We start from the raw sequence: 10,450 nt of genomic DNA, 5'->3' as shown, positions 1-10,450 counted from the left end.
GTTTTAGGTAACAGATCATAACCCCAAACTTGACCTGCGATATTCTTTAAGTGTAGGCAGGTTGAGCTTTTCGACTTATAGCTCGGAATCGAGTTAGTGGTAGCCCCCAAGCTCAACTTGGTTACATCGTATATATATGTTTTGATTTGTTTACTTGGAAACTTAAATTTGGAATGATAAAATAAATGAGCAAATAAAAAAATTGAAAATTGAAAAATAAAGCTGTAGATAGAGAAACTGATGGGACGTGGATAATGAATACGGTTACTGTTACCAATGTCATAATAACCGGTTAAGTGTTGTGGTTCACAATGAACGGTCCTGATTGGAGTGAAGGTGAAGAGACTTCTTTGGGAGTCATTGATTTCTTTATTTGTGATGATAAAAATGAGAATTTTTGTATTGTGTATGTTTTGTATTCAAATTTTTTGGAGGTTATTAAAGTTCCTGGAGATGAGTGAAAAAAGGTGTGTGACTTTATTTACGCTTTTTCCTTTGTGCTTGTTTGCTATTTTGTCAGTAGTTTATAGTTTTTGATTTTGCTTTCAATGGGGAAAGATATGGGAAAAGAGAAAATAAAAGAGATAGTGAAGAAAAAGGCAAAAGAAAAAAAGAAGGGGAAGGTGGAAAAATATGATAAGAAAGAAGAATTAGAGATTGTAGAGGTTGATGTGGTTGTAGACGAAAATAATTCATATGCGTGGGTGGCTCCTGCTGTGAAGGAGTATGCATCATTGTTTCAGAATGAAGAAAGTATTCTACAGCTTGGGGAGGTTTCGGGTTGGGTAAGGGAGGGTCAAGGTCTGAGAGTAGAGTTTTTACCTTGTGGGTTGTCCAATCGTATTTGCCATAGAAGGGAAGGGAATGAATATTTTTATATGTATACTTGCATTTTTATGGAGTTGTCAGTTGAGGAAAAAGGTCTGGAGACTGAGAAGGAGAAATATGGGTTCGAGATGTTTGCTGTGGGATTTGATAGAGCGTCTAATTAGGCCAAGTTCATTGCTCCGTCTGTTGACTTTGCTATTATGGATCCTTGCAAAGTGGTGTTGAATGGTGAGCTCGTGGATGATGATCAAGAGCAGGAGGGTGGAGACGAGAATGTGGATTCATGATGGTGGTCTTATTTTATTTATTTGAATAGACTTATTTTGAATTTTGAGAATTTTGTATCTGGATGATGATAGTATTCGTGAACTGATGGCTTGAGTATTTCTCAGCTTAACTTGGTGTTTTTGTTTAAACAATGTTAGTATTTTGGTAATGTTCTATATTTGTTTAATTTGATATTTGTAGGGAAGATTGTGCTACTTTAGTTGTGTTACTTTGCTTGGTTGATTCTGAAGATCAATTGTGGGTTTGTTTTTAGTATGATATGCTTTGAATTTAGGAGAAAATGAGGATAGTCCTTTGTTAGAATGGCGAATAGTGCTTTTGATTGTAATTCAATAGCTAGAATAGTGTTAATGAATAGCTCACTTATGTAAAGATAATAGTTAGTATAAATAATAAGTGTTTTATTGGTTTGAGGGTTTACAGAGTTGGTAAGTATGGAGGGTGTGTGATAAACCCATATTTTATGATATAAATTGTGCTCAAATTGAGTGTTTCTATCAATCCTTCACCCACTTATTCATGTAAATTGCATGGTTTTACTTTCCCTTCCTTATTTTATGATATATGTGAAAAACATGTTTTCTATGCTTTAAAAATATTAATCTTAATTATCCTTTTATTACCATTCGATGCTGCGATTCATGTGTTAAGTATTTTCAGATCTCATAGGGCAGCAATGACTCAAAGGATAAAAGGAAACATACAAAAATGGAAGGAAAGCACAAAAATGGAGTTTTGAAGAAAAGGCAGCGACGCGAACGTATGGACGACGCGAACACGTGCCTAGCGCAAAAATGCAGCGACGCGAACGCGTGGATGACGCGCACGCGCGCCTTGAGCAGAACGCAATTGACGCGTGCGCGTGACCGACGCGTACGCATGATAAGGAAAACTCCCAGATGATGCGAACGCGTGACCCACGCGAACGCGTGACAGACGTCACGTACAAGAATCTGTAGAAAATGCCCCCAGCGATTTCTGGACCCTTTTTCGGCCCAAATCCAAACCAGAAACACAGAATATAAGCCAGAGAATGGAGGAATCAAAGGGATAGACGCAGACAACATCCATTTTTCACAATTTTAGGTTTGAGATGTAGTTTTTAGAGAGGGAGGTTCTCTCCTCTCTCTTAGGATTAGGATTAAGATTTCTCTCAATTTTAGGATTTCTTTTACTTTATGGTTAATTACTTCAACGTCAGGTTCAATATTCCTTTTACTTTATAATTCTCTTCTACTTTTAGATATTCTAATACTTTTTTTGTTAATTACTTATGTTCCCAAATTGGATTATGAACTCTTCCATGTTAAGATTTGAATGTTCTATTGAATATAATTTGAGCTATTTCAGACTAATAATTGTCTTATTCTATTTATGAATGATTTCAATTCAACTTAGATTTATTTTCCCCTTTTGGCTTTGGTTGAGTAATTTATAACACTTGAGTTATCAAACTCAGCTGTTGATTGAAATTGGAATTCTTTGCTGGTTAATTTTTACTCCAATAACTCTAGTCTCTCCATAGGAGTTGACTAGGACCCGAGGACCAAATTAATTTGTCTACTTGACTTTCCTTTGTTTAGCAAGGGTTAATTAAAAGTGGGAGCTGAATCCAATTCTCTTCACACCTGATAATGATAATTAGGATAGGACTTCAATTTCTTATACCTTGCCAAGGAATTTTATTATTATTAATTTATTTTTCTCGTCATTTAAATTACTTGTTCCTTATTTCCAAAAACCCAAAAATAAACAATTTTCCATAACCAATAATAAATCATACTGCCTTGCAACTCCTTGAGAAGACGACCCGAGGTTTAAATACTTCGATTATAAATTTATTGGGTTTTGTTACTTGTGACAACCAAAACTTTTGTATGAAAGGATGATTGCTTGGTTAGAAACTATACTTGCAACGAGAATTTATTGTGAATTCTAAACCATCAATCTTCAGTTCATCAAAATGGCGCCGTTGCCGGGGAGTTGCAACTGTGTGCCTTATTATTAGTTATTGTAAATATTTTCTTTTACTTGTTTATTTCTTTTTATTTTCGTTTTAATTTTTATTATTTACTATGAATTCTCACCCCTATCGCTTTGATTTTAGTTCTAATAATGTTGAAAGAAATGGAAGCTATAACAGGAACATGCATCAAGGTCAAAACAATCAGAGATGGATGGAGCCACGAGGATCTGATCAACCCTTTAGGCAACAATACCTTCCAAACTATCATGGACGACGACCATTCAACAATGCATGTCAGAACAATAGTTATGATGGACCCCCTTGTAATTACCCACAAGCCCCATCATACGCCTATGAACCACCTTCTCAACACAGCTTTGAACCACCACACTCACAAGCCAACTACCACCATTCACCTCTATATAACCCTAACCTGTATCCACCCCAATTCCAACCTAATTACTCCCAAGAACCACCACTTCCCTATGCACCATGTCCATATCCATCACTCCAAGAATCAAGGGAGCAACTCAAGAAAACATTTGAAAGATTTCATGCAATACTTCACCAATTAAATCAAGCGATAAATAGACTACCTTCCCAACGTTCGGACACTCAAGAAACCCCCATGACTTCATGTGGACAAACTAATAAAGAACGCAGCATGAAGGAGATATTAGAAACCCCACTGGACAGTACAGAGCATGATTTTGTACCAGAACAAGTGGAGGAAGCTGAAATTATAAAATAAGAAGAATTGGTTGAAGACTTAGGAGACGCTGAACCTCCATGAGAATGCAGAATTGTGGAGAACCCCGTTAAGAAATTTACAATCGATGCTAAGGAGGATAGTGCGCAACCTCCAAGGCAAGAATCTTATGAAGAACTGGACGGAATAACTCAACAAGCAAGTTTCCATGATAATAATGACTACGAGTCCAATTCTCCTAGTAATGAACTTGCATCCGCAAGTGAATTCTTTGAGATAGAAGAATCTTCCCCAAGTGAATACGAAGATGATGCAGAAGTAGATTTTTCACAACCTCCAATTTATGACTTAAGTGATGAGGAAGATATCGAGGAATTCGATCAAGACATGGTCACAACTGAAGAAATTTGCAAGAAAGTGGAAGAATTCACAGAAGAACACAAGGGAGTTGAGCTTGCAAAACCACTGGAAACACCTATTCCAAGGCCATTACCGCCCAATACAAACTTCAAGTGGGTAAAATCCCTAGTTTTTATCTTTACTTTTCCACTTGAATATGGTTTACTTGAAACAGATGGTCAGCTTAGAGCTCTTTGCGGCTTTAAGAGTAAAAAGGAAATAATTCATGCTCAAGGCTGGTATGCAAGATTCAATAAGGTTCCACGCTTCAATCTGAAGTGTAAGGATTGGTTTCGAGTTAAATTGAATGGGTATCGGAGAAGGTTTGGCCATCTTGGTGAGAATGCAACTTCCAAACCGCCCGGCTGGAAAAATATAAATTAAGACAAAGGCGGATATAGAGCAAGGTTTGGGATCCTGGAATCTATTCTAACATTCAACACCCCGGGAACCTGAGAACCTGTTTGAATTTACTCAAGGGCTTTACATGCCTAGTTTGGGACCTCGGAGGCTGTTGGCATTCCAAACAGTGGTGGAGATTTTTGGATGAATTCAAGCACAAGCCACCATAGCAGGAAGCTCATCAAATGTCCAACTTAAGGACTTTAACTAAAAGTGCTAGGTGGGAGACAACCCACTATGGTACGATCGTTCCTTTTTCAATTTTACTTCGTTTTGTTTGCTTTTATTTTATTGTATTTTCATTGAACCTGGAATTATTTATAGCGTCTGCATTAGCATTGCATATTACATACTGCATAATTGCATAAAAAATAGTCAACCCACGCGAGCGCGCAGGCCATGCGTGGGCGTCAAATGGAAATTGGCGTAAAGATCCAACGCCCAGAAAGTTGGGCTGGTGTGCGTTTAGCACAAATCGGCCCACGCGTTCGCGTCCCTGACGCGAACGCGTCACTTGCACTACGCACATCCCACACGAAAGCGTGAGCAACGCGTCCGCGTCGCGTGGATTTTGTGGACCCCATTAGAAACAGAGAGTTGCACCAAAACGACGCTGGAACTGTGCGTTTAGCACAATTTTCAGCGACGCGTTCGCGTGCTTCACGCGTCCGCGTCCCTTACCTTTTACCCAATTCATCGATCGCGTCAATGACGCGTTCGCGTCAACACCCCTTTTGCCCAAATCACGCGATCGCGTGCCCCACGCGTTCGCGTGGATTCAAAAATACCAACCCCCATCCACGCGAAATCCTACCATTCCGCGTCACCCATTCGTCCCCAACCCTCCCTCTTTGCAACTCTCCCATCTCCTACTCTCCAACTACCACACCACCACCATCGCCACCTCGAACCACCACAATCCTCGCCCCCTTCTTCTTTCCCCCTACCTCACCCAACCCTATCCCAGCACCACCAACCATCCCTGCCACCACCGCAAAACGCCGCCGCGCCGCCCTCCTCTCACCGCCGCATCAGCATCACCACCACCACATTCCCCCCATCTCTCTTTGTCCAAATACTGTTCGTACATACACCAGATTCTGCCGAATACCGATTTCGTTTTCCGATTAGTCAATTAGTTGCATATTTTTACAGTTTTTGTTCGAAATAGGATAGTTAGAGATGTATGATTGTAGTGGATTTTAGGTGGTTAGGTAGCTAGAATGTGGTTAGTGGATTTAGGCCTGATAATTGCACCGTTCTTGCTAACCATTTTTATCCGATTTGCAATTTTGGATTTACTGTATTGCTGTGCTGTTCATATGTTGTTCTTCATATTTCATATTGCTGCTAAACTGTTCTTTAATGTTTTTGCTATTTGTTAATCTTATTAGCCATTTACTTTCATATGAACTGAATTTTTCTACTGTTTTACTACCCGAGAACATCCAATTTTAGCCGGAATGCTGCCCAATTTTCTAAAAATTTATGGTTTAATCTACTCCATTCATGTATTGGTTTGAAAACTCACTATTTTGCATTACTTAGCTACAACCAAACAAATTCATGAATGCACGAGCTAGCATTCTACTTCCCTTTTGTTCCCTGAGTACTAAATTGCTTAGTGATGATTTTATTCTCCTTTTAAACTTACTTTATTTATCAGAATTATCATTAATAAATTGCACTCCTTGCTTGAATATGAGTTGATTGTTCCTCATCTTTGTGAATTTCTTGGTAACTAGGACAACAATTCTCATGCCACTCACCTTAACTTCCTTTTTAACTACTAACCAGTTTAGCTTTCTTACTTCTTTTGGTTTTTACCTAACTAATTTACCTTTCTAACCTAAGGCATGATTACTATTTTTCCTAGTTAACTTGAATTCAACTTCTATTATATTTTGGATTGTGATTTTTCATCTCAGTTTTTTAACTCGAATTCAATCTAAAATGTACATATATTTACCTCATATTCTGCTTCTATTACTCTTTTTGCCTTTATACTTACATTGACAAATTCCTACTTGCCTACTTGTTTTCCTGCTTTGATTCTTCAATTATATCCTGCTACTTCTGCTTTTCAGGATGTCTGACACCCAAAGGAAAGGAAAAGGCAAGGCTACTACAGGCAAACGAAAAAGAGAAGAATCTTCTACCTCTATCTTGGATTTCCTCCACGACGATTCCTGGCGGGAAAAGAACTTTACCCCGCAGGAAAAGGCCGACCAGCTCCTCACTGCCACAGATCTAATCAAATTTGCAAACAGATACTGTGAGCTCAAGTATCCAGTGTTTGCCAATGCCAGAAACTTCTACCTAGAGAGATCTCTTAAAATTTCAGAAGAACTTACCCATTACACCTCCGAACAGATAAAACAAAGAGGCTGGTTCTTCATGGAAAGGAACTTGACAGAGGTCAATGCTTCCTGGGTCAGAGAATTCTATGGTAACTATTTCAAGACCTCCCTGGATGCAGTGAACCTCAGAGGGAAACAGATTTTGGTCACTGAGGAAGCTTTTTGAGGACATCCTCCGGCTTCAGCCTAAGCCAGATCAGCCTGACGATTACCAAAAGGCTGAGGAGGATATGAGATATATGAGATTCAACTGGGATGCAGTCAAGCAGAGAATAGCCCTTGATCCTATTGCCCCATGGGTCATGGAAAAGAACACAGTGATGCCTAAGGGAATCAAGCTGATTTACTTGAATGATGAGGCTCGGCTTTGGCAGCAGATCCTGAGTGATTATGTGATGTCGAGCACTCATGAGACAGAGGTGCCCGCTGCTATGATCACCCTCATCTGGTGTGTGATGGAGGGTAAGGACCTGTATCTTTCACATTTCATCAGGAATTATATGGCCAGGGTCCATGTCAGAGGCACTCTCCCTTTCCCTTATCTGATCACCCAGCTAGGCCGCCGAGCTGACGTGCCTTGGGAGCTGGCTGATGAGAAGCCAACTGCTGCAGACTGCAAGAAGATCATTCCTCACAGCAGGAAATTTCTGGCCTTAGGGTACAGACCACCTTTTCTCACTGCCTCAGGTGAGGTAGCCACATCTTCAGATGCCCCTTCTGCATCCACTGCTGCACTAGCCCCATCCACTGCACCTCCACCTGCTCCTGAGCCCATTTATCATCTGGTGCACCGCCTCTTCGCACGCCTTGATCATATGGAGCGTCGCAGCAAGCGACACTATGAGCACCTCAAGTTGATGATCCGATCCGGCAGCGACATCCCCTCTGAGCCTGACACCGCTTTTGAGCCATCTGATGCGGAGGCGAATGATCATGAGGAGGAGGCACACGCCCAGGCAGAGCAGGGAGAACCTGAGCAGGCTGCACACCACCATGAGGAGCCCCACCAGATCCAGGCCGCAGATCTGGAGATTCCTATACAGACAGAGCCTCCGCTTCAGCAGGCAGCTCCTCCTACACTTATTCAGACTGCAGATCCTCAGCCTACCACAGAGCCACCAGCAGCCCCTCCTTCCGGAGATGACACTTCTCGCACCCCGCTTCAGTGAGCATCAAGGACGATGCTATCATTTAAGTATGGGGAGGTCGCCATCTCTGGCATACTATTTTGGTGAACCACTCTTCAGACACTTTTTATCCTATTTTGCTTATTTTTCTGTATTTTTATCTTTATTTTTATTTTTATCTTATCTTGTCTTTCAGTACTTGCACATTTTTTTGTATTTTTACAGTATTTCTGCATTTTGCACTTTAGTTTATATACTTATCTTAGATATTTAGTTTAGTCTAGTTGCAATTTTAGTTATTAAGTTGTGATATAGAACATATAGATTAATTAGTTTAGTTTACCCTTTTGGCATACGATAACTTGGATTAATTGAAAATAAAAAGAGTAAACTAAAGACTTTAGTGTAATGGAATCACAACAATCCACACACTGTATATATATAGCAATAAATGATTAGTTAATTTACACAACATTTTCAAGGAAGAACACTAAGATTTTAAGGGCCACCCTAAGATTCACATTGAGAATAATAGAAACCCTTGATTTCTACTTGCATGACATACATAACTGATATATGGTTTTTGAGCTAGAGAACACACAACCTGTAAGTTTTTGAGCCTATCTGTATGGTTACATTATTTAACCATAATTATTTTGTTTGTGTGTTTGCCCTTCTTTTTTATTCTGGTAATCTTTACTTTGTTTTAATCTATATGTCCAATATAGAATATAGATACATACCAAGAGATGATTGATGCCATCATTTAAATTTTTCTCACTTATCCCAAATAAGCTTACCCTTTTACATCACCCTTGTTAGCCCCTTGAGCTTTTAATCCCCTCTTGTTCTATAACCACATTACTAGCCTTAAGCAGAAAAATAAATTAAATACCCCAAGTTAAATCCTTGGTTAGCTTAAGATAGAGATTGTGTATCCACTAAGTATAGGGAAACATGGGAACACGAGTTGATAGGAAAAGGATTAACTCAATAAGATAATAAGGGTTTTGGGAGCATACTCATATAAAATCAAAATAAATAAAAATACCATGTACATTGATATATGTTCTGTTTATATTTCAAAAAGACTAAAAAAATTTTTTTTTTAGCTAAATAAGTAAATAAGGGGACAAAATTACCCCAATGGTAAGTTTAGTAAAGAAATCAATGCACATGAGATAAGAATCAAAAATGAAATTGGTACATGAGTATGTATTAAGAAAGAAAAAAAAATTGGGAACCCCAAGGAGGTCATAAATTATATAGAATATGTATATGTTAGGTGAGATCTTAGACTAATTAAGGATTCAACTTATAGCTCACTTAACCTTATAAATATACCCCTACCTTTACCTTGGCTCCATTACAACCTTTGAAAGACCTCATGATCTTTGTATATCTATATTCAATATTTGTTGATTGGTTAGATGAAGAACAAAGTTTTAGAAAGCAAGAATAGAAAAGAATAGAGTGATTAACCCCAAACACTGAGTGACTAGAGAGTAAACACAAATCCAGTGAGGGTTCAATAGCTCATCACCATATATCTCTATTTAATTAGTTAATTGTCTTACAAGTTTAAAAATTGTTTTTACCCAACTCAATTGTGACAGTGTTTTAACAAATATTTAGGTTTGGCTATACATATATAATTCCTTGAAAATATGAATTAGATTAACCACATGTAAGCTCTATATATATAGGTGGGTGATAATTAAAATTGCATGATTCCTGTAGGTAGTTTGCATTTAGAATAGATTGCATTGCATGAGATTCCACCATTCTAACATCACTCTTTCTCTTGGATTTAGCATGAGGACATGCTATTGTTTAAGTGTGGGGAGGTTGATAAACCCATATTTTATGATATAAATTGTGCTCAAATTGAGTGTTTCTATCAATCCTTCACCCACTTATTCATGTAAATTGCATGGTTTTACTTTCCCTTCCTTATTTTATGATATATGTGAAAAATATGTTTTCTATGCTTTAAAAATATTAATCTTAATTATCCTTTTATTACCATTCGATGCCGCGATTCGTGTGTTAAGTATTTTCAGATCTCACAGGACAGGAATGACTCAAAGGATAAAAGGAAATATACAAAAATGGAAGGAAAGCACAAAAATTGAGTTTTGAAGAAAAGGCAGCGACACGAACGCATGGACGACGCGAACGTGTGCCTAGCGCGAAAATGCAGCGACGCGAACGCGTGGATGACCGGGACGCGCGCCTTGAGCAGAACACAATTGACGCATGCGCGTGACCGACGTGTACGCGTGATAAGAAAAACTCCCAGATGACGCGAACGCGTGACAGACGCCACGTACAAGAATCTGCAGAAAACGCCGCCAGCGATTTCTGGATC

Source organism: Arachis ipaensis, chromosome B08 (assembly GCF_000816755.2).
Source record: "Arachis ipaensis cultivar K30076 chromosome B08, Araip1.1, whole genome shotgun sequence".
Lineage (NCBI taxonomy): Eukaryota > Viridiplantae > Streptophyta > Magnoliopsida > Fabales > Fabaceae > Arachis > Arachis ipaensis.
This window is presented reverse-complemented; position numbering follows the sequence as displayed.